The 14014-nt window shown below is 41.7% G+C and overlaps 1 pseudogene across 1 annotated transcript; it reads left to right on the plus strand.

Moving 5' to 3' along the window:
- The first annotated feature begins 9737 nt into the window (after nt 1–9737).
- LOC145120007 (UPF0481 protein At3g47200 pseudogene) lies at nt 9738–11360 on the plus strand (annotated as a pseudogene). The gene has a single exon (XR_013714074.1). The product of XR_013714074.1 is annotated as a UPF0481 protein At3g47200 pseudogene (transcript).
- Nucleotides 11361–14014: the final 2654 nt, after the last annotated feature.

Genomic DNA, 14014 nt, shown 5'->3' on the forward strand with positions numbered 1-14014 from the left:
CATGGAGGGGTAAAACAGTCTTTTACCCATCCCAAGTGTTATAAAGGGAATAAGAGAACTTGTGGTGTTCCATAGTAGGAATAGGTATTGATTAGTGATGCATGTCTAATGTGTTAGGCGGGGGCTAGTTCGAGGTTTCCGAGTACGTGTCTATTACCTGCTAGCTACGAGGTGAGTCTTCTCACTATACACATCTAGAGTGGTAATTAGAGTTATGTGACTAAAGTATCTGGCATGATTGATTGTGATATATTGCATCATTCCTATGTGATTTATGTTATGTATTGTTCAGAGTTAGGACCGAAAGGTCCACAGAGTTCGGACCGGTGGGTCCACCAGAGTTGTGGGACTGGAGGGTCCCACTGAGACACATTGACTAGAGGTTCTTTCAGAGTTATAGCCTCGAGTGGCTAATGCATTACTTGTGGTATTTTGGGGAACTCACTAAGCATCCGTGCTTACAGTGTTATGTGTTATGTGTTTCAGGTACTACCGATGATCACGGGAAGGCACCGGCTTAATTGTACACACACAACCGAGATGGAGTTATATTTGTTTTTGGATCCTGGTTTTATGATAACAATACTTAAAAAATGTTTGATATTGAATTTTTGAAGTTTTGGTGAAATGTGACATGTGAATTATTGTGATTGAAATTTTTTAAAATTTGGTTTAAAAATTTACGTCGTTACAAGTTGGTATCAGAGCCTTGGTTTGAGGGATTCGGATACACCTTCGAGTATGTCTGGACTGAAACTGAGGATTTGAGAAAAAATTTCAAGAAAAATGATTTTTCTAAAAACAAGTAAGATTTTCTAAGAGAAAAGCGGAAAAGAGCAGTGTGTACAATCAGCGAGTGCCCGAATGGTGATTTCCCAAAATACCCTTACTTTATGTGTTATGAGATATTATGAGATATATGTTATGCATGCTAGGGAGTAGGATAGGTATTTCATGTTCTAGGACTAGAGTGGCCTGATGTATGATGCCTTAGCCTAGGAGTTACTGCTGATGTAAGTTGCTTTGAGTGCGAGTAGGTAACAGTGAGGAGCTTATGAGAGGTCTACTAGGGGGTAGTCTGTGTTTGGAGAGGCATAGAGTACTTGCGATCTGGGATCCTAGGAGGAGGACTTGGGGTGAATACGGATGCGGTGTGGAAGGTAGTATTGGGCCCGTACTACTGGAAGCACCGGATCGGTGAACAGTCCAAGTAAGAATCCTTAGGGTGCTAAGGAACAAGTAGGGGTGAGTGATCGAGTGTGTGTATACTCGAGCGAGTCTCTGACAATTTTATGTTGTATTTCAGAGACATCATGGTGGTTACACGCCACAACCCGGGGGGTAGTGGTACCAGTGGTACTAGTGACGAGGAGATTCACAGGATGATCCACGAGGAGGTGGCCGCAGCCATTCGAGCAGAGATACCGGAGATATTTGGGTCTATTAAGACCACCCTGATCGAGACATTTGATGAGCGATACACATCTATCACTGAGGCTGCTGTTGCTGCCGCCAGTACAGCGCGCTAGGCCACATAGAGGTGACTCGTTGCTGTACCGGGAGTTCAGCAACACGAAGCCACCAGAGTTTGATGGGACTCAGGATCCGATTGCCGCGATGAGATGGATCTCTAACATTGAGGGGTGTTTCTACACTTGTTCCTGTCCGGAACATTTGAGGGTACGGTTCGTGCTGAACCAGCTTCGCCTGGGGGCGAAGGACTGGTGGAAGTTTGTTACAGCTCATTTTACTCCTGCGGAGCTCACTGTAGTGACTTGAGAGAGATTCACCTCGATGTTTAGAGAGGAGTATGTTCCCCCGGTGGAGAGGGAACGGTTGGCTCAGGAGTTTCTGTCCCTCAAGCAGAGGACAGAGTCAGTGACAGTGATTACGAGGATGTTCCATGAGAGGGCGTTGTTCTGCCCTGAGCACGTGTCTATCGAGCAGGCACGTATGAGCCGGTATTTGAGCATATTGAGGAGGGATATCCGCGAGTTTGTGGCGAACTCGTCTTACCGGACATTTGCTGAGCTTCAGGCAAATGCCCGGAAGAGGGAGATTGAGCTGGAGACTCAAGCCAGGGAGGAGGCGGAGTCTCAGGGGAGGGATCGGCGACCGACACAGTCTCAGCCGGCAGCCAAGCGGGCTAAGCCCGCTGATTCGAGATCTGGAGGTCAGAAGGGCTACACTTGTGGGAAGTGCGGCAAGGGTCATGAGGGGATTTGTCGAGCAGGATCTTGCTACAAGTGTGGCATGGAGGGGCATACGGCTAAGGATTGCCCCAAAGGATTTGCAGTTTGCTTTCACTGCAACCAGACCGGCCACCGGAAGGTCGAATGTCCCCAACTGCTTCAGGGGTCAGCGTAGGGATCTGCACCTGCTGCTATTCGAGCTACAGAGAGTCGTCCAGTGAAGGCCGAGGCACCGAAGGCCCGTGGGAGAGCCTTTCAGCTGACAGCGGAGGAGGTCCGCACAGCACCTGATGTTGTGGCCGGTATGTATTCGTGTGCTTATTTTATTTGAGATATTTTGTGATTATATTGTGATTATGCTTAGGTACTTTTCTTGTGAGTTATGTGCCTGCCCTGGTGTTATTTGACTCGGGTGCGAGTCGATCTTTCGTGTCCTTAGCATTTAGTCGTCATATCAGTATCCGACGAGAGGCGTTGAGTCGACCTCAGAGAGTATCCATAGCCGACGAGCGTGCGGTATTTGCGACTGATGTGATCCGGGGATGTGTGCTTGAGATTTTTGGAGTTGAGTTTCCGATAGATCTGGTACCGATCGCGATGGGGGATGTTTGTGTTATCATGGGCATGGACTAGTTAAGTCGATTTGGAGCTGTGATCGACTGTGAGCATCAGCTGGTGACCATAAGAGACCCTAGTGGGGGAGCGCTTACAGTGTACGGCGAGGGTACCCGATCTGGGTCGGCATTTTGCTCGGCCGCCAGAGCGAGACAGAGTCTACAGAAGGGTTGCAGGGGTTTCGTAGCGTATGTTATGGATACGCGAGTTGCTGCCAAGAGATCGAGTTCTATCGCCGAGGTTCCGATAATGAGAGAGTTTCCAGATCTTTTCCCCGAGGAGTTAACGGGTGTGCCTCCCGAGAGGCAGGTAGAGTTCCAGATCGATTTGATTCTGGGAGCGGCGCCTATTGCGAAGGCCCCTTATCTCCATGCGCCGCCGGAGATGCAGGTGTTGGGTTTTGAGCATTCTAACACTCCTATGGTGTACATGCAACCCTATAAACCTTGGATCTATGTTTTCTCTATTATACATGCAAATATTAACTATTCCAAGGTTTCATCCTAACTAGCATATTATGAAGCACCTATACTACAAAGTTCTAGTTAGATGACATACCTTTTGATGTAGCTTGATGTCTTCAAGCTTTAAGAGCTTAGCCCCAATAGTGTGGAAGCCTCAAATGGAATCACAAATCACCAAAACACCTTGGAAGAACTTGAGAGAATATGTATGCACACTAAAATCGGCCCACTCTTATTTTCACACACTTGTGTCAATTTTGTGAGCCAATGACCCCTTTATATATTATGGAGGATTAGGGTTACATCCATGTAAACCCTAATACCCATGACCTTTCATTTACATAGGATCCATGGGTTAAAAGCTCCATGGACCATCCATGAAAGCTTAGCCGAACCTAAATGAACTTGGCCCATTCCATATATATAAGATCCCATATTTAATTAGTTCTTTTTGATCACTTAATTAATTCTAAATTAATTCTTGATCAATACTAATTAAATAATATGATTCCATATTAATATATTAGAACTTATAATATATTAATATGAATCATAAATATACTATTCTCAAAAGACTATCCATATAAATTGTGCCCGTGAAGTGCAACCCAAATGGACCATGCCGGGTCGGGTCAAGTACATACCAAATATAGTTATGGACTTAGATATTAATCCAACAGCAGGAGTTATCCTCGCAGCTTTAGGAGCTGTTGGGGAAGGGATTCATCCGACCGAGTAGCTCGCCTTGGGGAGCGCCGATCCTTTTTGTCAAGAAAAAGGATGGATCACACCGGATGTGCATTGATTACTGGGAGTTGAACAAACAGACGGTCAAGAACCGTTATCCACTTCCGAGGATCGACGATCTATTCGATCAGTTGCAGGGTGTATCTTGGTTTTCCAAGATCGATTTGAGATCTGGATATCATCAGATGAGAGTTCGGGAGGAAGACATCCAAAAGACAGCCTTTAGGACTCGTTATGGGCGTTACGAGTTCGTGGTGATGCCATTTGAACTCACCAACGCACTGGCAGCGTTCATGGATCTCATGAACCAGGTGTGCAGGCCCATGTTGGATCGGTCGGTGATCGTGTTCATCGACGATATTTTGGTGTATTCGAGGTCTAGAGAGCAGCATGAGGAGCATTTGAGGGAGATTCTGGGGGTATTGAGATCGGAGAGGCTTTATGCCAAATTCTCCAAGTGTGATTTCTGGTTACGAGAGGTCCAGTTCCTGGGACACCTCGTTAACCAGAATGGGATTTTGGTCGATCCGGCCAAGATTGAGGCAGTCATAAGGTGGGAGGTTCCGAGGTCCCTTACCGAGATCAGGAGTTTTCTAGGGTTGGCCGGCTACTATCGAAGATTTATTCAGGAGTTCTCCAAGATTGTCGTCCCCCTCACCAAGCTGACCCGGAAGGGCGTTACTTTTTCTTGGGGTCCTGAGCAGCAAACCTCGTTTGAGACTCTTCGTCAGAAGTTGTGCGAAGCCCCGGTGTTAGCTCTTCCCGAGGGAATGGAGGACTTTGTGGTTTATTGAGATGCATCTATATCTGGGCTGGGTGCGGTGCTAATGCAGAGAGGGCACGTGATAGCATACGCTTCGAGGCAGATGAAGCCTCACGAGACGAGGTATCCCACTCACGATCTAGAGTTGGGGGCGGTGGTGTTCGGCCTCAAAATCTGGCTCCACTACTTGTACGGGGTTAGGTGTACCATATACACGGACCACAAGAGCCTGAAGTATCTCATGGATCAGCCCAACCTGAATATGCACCAGAGGAGGTGGTTGGATGTGGTGAAAGACTATGGATGTAAGATCCTGTATCATCTGGGCAAGGCTAACGTGGTAGCCGACGCCCTGAGCCGCATATCAGAGTATGCCTCGATCCGAGATGTGTGTATGAGGATGACAGTGATGACTCCGGTCTTGGATACCATACGAGAGGCCCAGGCAGAGGCCGTGAGACCAAAGAACCGCAAGAGGGAGCAGGTGATTGGACAGGTATCCAAGTTTGTAACGGATAGTAGAGGGCTTATGACCTTCCGAGGGCGGATTTGGGTGCCCTATACGGGTGGAGCTCGGGGTATATTGATGGAAGAGGCTCATATATCGAGATTCTCGATCCATCCGGGGGCCACTAAGATGTATTTAGACCTGAAGAGAGATTACTGGTGGCCCTGTATGAAGAGGGATGTTGCTTGGGTAGTTGAGAGGTGTTTGACTTGCCGCCGGGTCAAGGCAGAGCACCAGCGACCACATGGTCCATTGCAGCCTCTAGAGATTCCCCATTGGAAGTGGGAGAAGATCTCGATGGATTTTATCACCAAATTGCCGAGGACTGCGCGTGGAGTCGATGCGATTTGGGTGATTGTGGACCGACTGACGAAGAGTGCTCGCTTCCTTGCTATTAGCGAGAGCTCTTCTGCGGAGAGGTTGGAGGAGATTTATGTGAGAGAGGTGGTAGCTCGGAATGGGGTGCTAATCTCTATCATATCGGATAGAGACGTGCGTTTCACTTCCAGGTTTTGGAAGAAATTTCATGAGGAGTTGGGCACGCGCCTACATTTCAGTACTGCGTATCACCCACAGACAGACGGGGAGAGCGAGCGGACGATCCAGACGCTCGAGGACATGTTACGTGCGTGTGTCATGGACTTCGGAGGAAGTTGGGACACCTACATACTGTTGGCCGAGTTTTCTTACAACAATAGCCACCATTCGAGTATTGGTATGCCTCTCTTTGAGCTTCTTTATAGGAGGAGGTGCCAGACTCCCATTTGTTGGGGGAGAAGTGGGTCAGCAGGGTGATGGGTAGCACGGAGATAGTGCTGAACACGACTGAGCAGATTCAACTAGTCAGGCAGAGGTTACTGACAGCCCAGAGTCGCCAGAAGAGTTATGTGGATAGGCGACGATCCAAGCTAGAGTTTCAGCTCGGAGATTTTGTACTCCTGAAGGTATCCCCATGGAAAGGGGTGATCCGGTTCAGGAAGCGAGGCAAGCTGGGGCCCCGATATATCGGTCCTTTTAGAGTGACTGCCAGAGTGGGTAGGGTAGCATACCAGTTGGAGCTACCCGCGGAGTTGAGTCAGATTCATAACACCTTCCATGTGTCCCAGTTGAGGAAGTGTGTAGCCGATGAGACGGCAGTAGTACCGCTAGAGGACATTCAGGTGGATGCGAGCCTGAATTACATTGAGAGGTCGATCACGATTTTAGACCGAAAGGTGAAGGTTCTGAGGAACAAAGAAGTGCATCTGGTTCAGGTCCAGTGGCAGCATCGGAGGGGATCCGATTTGACTTGGGAGCCGGAGTCAGATGCGGGAGCAGCATCCTGAGCTATTTGAGGGGCATGACTTCGATGGCGAAGTCTGATTCTAGTGGGGGAGAATTGTAACATCCAGATTTCCAGGTATAATATTTTTCTAAAGTATTTATTTTGAGTTGTGGAGTGACTCGACGAGTTGGTGCCTCAACGCGTCGAGTTGAGTCGCATTCGGTGACGTGGATTAATGAGGTGACTCGACGAGTCTGTGAGTTGACTCGCTGAGTCAGTGCTGCTGATGGAAACCCTAAATTCGCGAGTTTGTGCCCTATTTAAGGACACTTATAGCCTCCATTCTGTCTCACCAGCACCCTTACACCCTTGAGAGAAACCCTAACGTCCTTAGTGAGCTTGGGTAGAAAGGATAGCTAATCTTGTGATCTTTTTGGTTCATTTTCTAGAAGAGGAAAGGAGTTTCATCACAAGAGCAAGAAGGAGGAGCCAGTGGATCTATTCTTCTTCATCTCAGGCTTGAGTTAGAGGTAAAAAGCTTTTACCTTTCCTGGTAGAATGGTTAGATCTCATGTTCTTGAGATTTAGGTCTTGCATCACCTATTTGTTGGGGATTTGAATGCATCAAACCCCTTGTTAAGTCTAGACCTCAGATATGGACCTTGTAAGGTCCAGAGAGTCCGAAAGTTCAGAGCTTTAGTAGCCCAAATGAGGAGATTTGCATTAGGGAAACATTAATGGAGTGATGGTGGCATATGGAGCAAAATATGCCATGCATGACCATCAAGATCGAAACTTTACGTAACTTTTGGACATTGAGAGGCTAGATCTAGAGATTGGAGTTGCAGATCTGATTTCAAGTGCCCAAATATGGAACTCGATTGGATAGACTCGTCGAGTCTATAGGAGGACTCGACGAGTCGTGTCGGGTTTGTCCCGACGTTCTTGACCCAGTGATACTCGACGAGGTGGGGGTCTTACTCGACGAGCAGAGAGAAATCCTAGCAAGACCTCCGAGGACACGAGTGGACTCGGCGAGTCACATGGGTGCACTCGGCGAGTCAGGTCAACTCTGACAGTTGACTTGTATCGACTCTGTTGACTTTGTAGATGAGTCAATTATGAGCATTCGAGACCATGGAGGGGTAAAACAGTCTTTTACCCATCCCAAGTGTTATAAAGGGAATAAGAGAACTTGTGGTGTTCCATAGTAGGAATAGGTATTGATTAGTGATGCATGTCTAATGTGTTAGGCGGGGGCTAGTTCGCGGTTTCCGAGTACGTGTCTATTACCTGCTAGCTACGAGGTGAGTCTTCTCACTATACACATATAGAGTGGTAATTAGAGTTATGTGACTAAAGTATCTGGCATGATTGATTGTGATATACTGCATCATTCCTATGTGATTTATGTTGTGTATTGTTCAGATTTATGACCGAAAGGTCCACAGAGTTAGGACCGGTGGGTCCACCAGAGTTATGGGACTGGAGGGTCCCACTGAGACACATTGACCAGAGGGTCTCTCAGAGTTATAGCCTCGAGTGGCTAATGCATTACTTGTGGTATTTTTGGGAACTCACTAAGCATACGTGCTTACAGTGTTATGTGTTATGTGTTTCAGGTACTACCGATGATCGCGGGAAGGCACCGGCTTAATTGTACACACACAACCGAGATGGAGTTATATTTGTTTTTGGATCCTGGTTTTATGATAACAATACTTGAAAAATGTTTGATATTGAATTTTTGAAGTTTTGGTGAATTGTGACATGTGAATTATTGTGATTGAAATTTTTAAAAATTTGGTTTAAAAATTTACGTCGTTACAACATCTTTAAATGTTGTAAACTTCTTCTTTCCTATGGTTGTGGTTCAATTTCCTAAGATTTGCAAACTGATCCTTAGTGGGTAAAATGATTTTAGTTTATTGAAATCTAAAATTGGTGTCGTTGCTAATCACATCAAGTTTGACTCTATAATTAGACTTTTTTTTTGAATAAAACCCAACAAGAACATATCCACACATCAAAACCTCTTCACTATCAGTCTATCATAAGCCATTTCCGTCAAGAATCGGAACATCTGAAAATGTTAATCTCGGATGTGGCAAGTACCATATTTCGGAACCAAGTTAAAATAAAGGGGGACCATTGAACCCGGTTGAGTGCCCGGCTAATATCAGGTCCAAAATAATCCCACGAGAGAAGTTGGTTATTTACGTAAAAGATATAATTGATTGTTATTTCCTTTGAGTCTAACTTTGAATATGGTATATTTATAAAATTACCAAAAAATTTAACTCGTGTGTATCAATCACATGTATTAAAATTGGATTAAATTATTCGAATGGTCCCTATGGTTTGGGGTAATTTGCGCGTTTGGTCCCTATCATATTTTTTTAATTCGGAAGGTCCATACTCTTTGTTTTTGTTACGCTTTTGGTCCCTACTGTTTGTTTTTGTTACAAGTTTGGTCCCTGCTGTTTGTTTTTGTTACGTGTGTGGTCTCTGTCTTAACCAAAAATATTATTATTTAAATAGAAAAAAATGGTGTGGTAGGTAAGGTAAGGTGAGGGGTTGGGGTATGGAGTGTGTTTATTTAAATAAATTAACAAATCAATGGAAAAATAGTATTTTTAGGTAAGACAGGGACCAAGCGCGTAACAAAAATAAACAGTAGAGACCTTCCGAGTTAAAAAAATAAGTTAGAGATCAAACACTTAAATTAACCTAAACCATAGGGACCGTTCGTGTAATTTACTCTTAAAATTGGGATATAACTCCATTTTGGTTCAACCAAAATTATGTAAGTTGATATATGTAGTTTAAGCGGAAAAAAAAAAGTTCTTTGATATAACTAAAATGATGCGTCTATGCGATTTAAATAAAATGATATATTTATATTAAAATTCTTTATGACCATGATCGTAACTAGTAGTTAGAAGTCTTTAATAACGAACACACAAAAAATGATAATATTAATAATTTTTCATGATTAACAGACAAATTCAACAATTTGCGTATTATTTAAAATTTTAATTTATAAAAAAACTTAGAAAAATACCATGACTTCCTTCTTGGAATTAACATCTACAAATTGCCCAGTTTGAAATATTTTATAGATTTGGGACCCCACGCGGCAAAAGTCTTCGTCTCTTTCATTGATTTATTCTTCCACTTGTTCTTATGTAATGGTCGGAAGGAAACTACACAGAATCAACAACGAAAACCCTAAGCTTTTGACCTTTTTCGACTCAAGTTCTTCATATATCCACCCTTTAATCACCTCCAATCATTCACCTGTAAACATCCCACACGAGCAAGATGAATCAAAATCATGTTATCACAATAGCTGAAGAGGTGAAGCTCATGAACACCCAAATGAAAGAATCACCAAAATTACTACACAAATCAGCTGGAAAGGACACTTGTTGCATATTCAGAGTTCCCCAGAGTCTATTCGAGATCAACAAGGAAGCATATCAACCTCGAATCGTCTCAATCGGCCCATACCACCATGGAAACAAAAATCTTGAGATGATCCAAGAGCATAAGTGGAGGTACCTGAAAGATTTGATCGAAAGAACAGGTAAGCCAATTGATTTTTTCTTGGGAATCGTAATGTCAATGCAGGATCAAATTCGACAAAGCTACTCAGAATCTATTGATCAATTTTCCGCCAATGATCTTGCTAAAATGATGGTGCTTGATGGGTTTTTCTTGATTGAATTATTCCGAAAAGTTGGAAAGTTGGTTGGGACTGATAAAGATGATCCCATTTTCAGAATGGTTTGGGTGTCGCCATTTTTAATGAGAGATCTTTTGAGAATTGAGAACCAAATCCCATTTTTTGTTCTCCAAAAGTTGTTTGATGTATCTAAAGATGTGTCTAAACCCGATGATCGCACACTTTCAACTTTAATCCTTGAGTTTTTCAATTACACAGTTGATAGGCCAAAAAGGGTACTAAATAAACTCAAGAATCTTGAAGGCAAACATTTACTAGATTTTTTCCGAAAAAGTTTTATAAACTCTACAGAAAATAACCCTGACAGGTCCAAAACCTCGTCCCTTAAACTTATCCAGCCAGCAACCAAACTCAAGATCGCTGGGGTTAAGTTTAAGGCAAGTCATGAACCCGATAGCTTCTTGGACATTGAGTTCCGAAATGGTGTTCTTTTGATTCCTCAAATAAACATGGACGATTTTTACAGTTCGTTCTTTTTGAATTGTGTTGCTTTCGAGCAGTGTTATTTTCACTGCAGGAAACATATTACAACTTATGTTGTGTTCATGGGATGTCTAATGCACACCTCGACTGACGTGGGTTTACTTTCGGAAGGCAAAATAATTGAGAATTATTTTGGTACGGATAAAGAGATAGCGAAATTCTTCAAAAGTGTTGGGAAAGATGTAGCTTTTGATATCAAAAACAATTACTTGTTGGGATTGTTTGTGGAAGTGAATGAGTATTGCAAGAATGGGTGGCATGTGAATGTGGCTGGGTTTAAACATACATATTTTGAGAGCCCATGGGCTGCAATTTCGGCATTTGCGGCCTTTTTGTTACTTTCTCTTGCGGCTTTGCAAACAATTTATACTGTCTATCAGTATTATCACACTAAGAAAGAGTAGAGATTGGTGGTCCGAGGGTGTTGTGAATGTTGTCGTTTTAAGATTGAACTTATATTTGTAATACATTCATTTATATGTATTAGTTTCAACGTTTTTTCCATAGGTTGTAAGCTTCATAGACATGTTTGTATATAACATTCTTGCTACATTTAACTTGTTATCCTTTTCTTAATGATATTTACATGCTATGTTATGTGTATTTCAGTTTTCGAAAAATAAATTTTTTGCAAGTATCAAATTCGTTATGGGACGATATACATGTAAGAATGATTTACCGTTCGAATCCAGAGGTTATAGTGTGAAAAACTTTAGCTCAAGAGAAAGAATAGCCATAAGAAAAGCACAGAAACAGAGCAATAAACCCTAGTTGCTTTCACTCCTTCAATCATTTTTCAATTTTAATTTCAAAAAAGCTGCCATTGCTACTCGACTCCCATCTCGTTCTGGAACGATTTTTTCCTGTTATCTGCTTCTATAAGATGAATTCTTACTGAAATTCGAAACAAATTTGTGTTATCTTGTTTCAAAAAATTACTAATTTCTTTAACGGATTACGGAACCATTAGCTTGGCTAACGACTAACGATATCCTCACCCAAAAGATCAAGTTCACAAATTTAATTGAATGCAGAAATTTTCTATAAGTTAAATCGAATGCAAATCTTTTTTCATTGTATCATACTGTTTTTAGACAACTATCAAAATATATTGTTTCATTTTTGGCTTGCGTGGTCCTAACTCCTAAACCCCTATAAAAGGTCCTTTTTACCTTTTTAAATTTACTTTAATTTAATTCTAATATATTTGAAATTTATTTAGATCTTAATTTATTTTGTTCATCGAAACACCTACTAAGAACATAGCTCGATATTTGTGGGTTTGATCCTCAACACAGATTCCAAGTATTTTGGGTTTGATCTTCAACACACACATAAATTTCAGATTGATGTGTTTGTTTTGAGAAATTAAATTGTCTCCTGCCTTTTATACTTACAAATATTGCTACCTACTAATTTTACCAAACGATGTCATCATTCTACAATTCAATTTAATTTTATTTGATATATTCCTAATATACTCTTAATGAGATAGTTAAGTAAATATGGAATGATGACGCGTGTCATAATGTTAGTGAGTAGGAATATTTATAGGCATAAAAGGTAAAAGGCAATTTAACTTCTCGTTTGTTTTTCAACACACACAAATTCTGGATTTATGAGTTTGTTCTTCAACACACACACACACACTCGTAAACACATACACACTCAAGAACACACTCGATTTCAGATTTCATTTCTGGGTCTGAATCTCAAGGATTTTCGTTTATGAAAACCCGAAAGCCTTTCAACACCCCAAATCCCTTCATTGGTTTCATCGATTTTGTTTCTAATGTTAGAATCAGAGGTGAAGAAGAGGAGAGAGAAATAGAGGTGAATCAGAGGTAACAAAGAGAGAAGCGGTCTCGTTTTCATTTATGAAAATCGTCAAACCCTTCGAAACCCTAAAACCTTCATTGATTTCGTTTCTGATTCAATGGTTCTAGAGAGAGAAAGAGAAGGTGAATGCGAAGAGAGATATATGGGAAATAGATATGATGAAGGAGGAGGAGATATGTGGCGGAGATTGAGATCTAGAAAGAAGTCAACGATGCGGAGGTTGAAAGCGGCACTAGTGATGCAGCGTTAAGGTGGCAATGTGAAGGTTTAAGGTGGCGCCAATGATGCAGCATTAAGGCGGTGATGTGGAGGCTAAAGGCAGCACCGACGCTTTTTGGATGGGGTGGTGGTAGCTGGTGGTTCTTAAATGAATAGCGAAAGAGGACGAAGGTGATGGTTTATGTCAAGATTAGATAAGAGTATATTTTTATAAGAACTAGTAAAAAAAAGTCCATGCTACGACGCGGATTTGAATGAAGTGTTGTTATATGATGACATGATTAGCATTTTAAAAAAACATTGATAAAGTTATAGAATATGAGACATGTTTTCCATTATGATACATTTAAATCTTCATCTCTCATTTTCTTTAACAATAACCTTTACCATTGAACGAATTTTTTTTGTATAGTATTAACTGGGCACCGGAAACAACACTTAAAAAAGTAACAACATAAATTAATAAAGTGAAAACTGTAAAAAAAACCAAAACCAATAACAAATACATTATTGCTAATTTCGTAAGTCATGAGTATAATTGGAAAGGAGAAAGCCATCTCACACAGTGTATGTATAAACACCATAAAAGTTGAATCTCGCCAATGCAAGAAGAGGGTTGGATTGTATTGTTTTAAAGTATTTTGCTATTCTATTCAATTCACCCATTTAAAATGTTATAATAAGAAATTTTTGAAAGTATAATGCCATAATTGGATAGGATTTTCACATGACAATGTGAAACCGAGGTAGTATGCCATAAAAAATGAATTTACATTGCTATTTCTTAATTTCATTTGAAAAATTATAAAAAAAAATACAAACACACACAACTCACTTTGGAAGGTACATCCCTATCATGCAAGTCCAAAGCAAATGAGCGTAGTTGAAACAATTTCTTAATAACATCAGTACAGTAAATGGTTAAGGTAATCAAGAAAAATATTTTAATTTTTACCTGGTCTAGAGTACATGTTGAGCAGTCAAGGGATTAAGATTTAGGCACACCTTGACGATCTGATTTGTGTCTGTAACGCCTAGTTCCTGGTATGTATTTAATTAAAGATTTATTCACTTTAGTATAGAAACTCGACGAGTTGGAGTCCCCAAACTTGTCGAGTAGGAATGGAATTGGACACGGATGTAAAGTCTACTTGACGAGTTGAGAGCCCCAA

This window comes from Lactuca virosa, chromosome 6 (assembly GCF_052849685.1).
Source record: "Lactuca virosa cultivar CGN04683 chromosome 6, Lactuca_virosa_CGN04683_v6, whole genome shotgun sequence".
Lineage (NCBI taxonomy): Eukaryota > Viridiplantae > Streptophyta > Magnoliopsida > Asterales > Asteraceae > Lactuca > Lactuca virosa.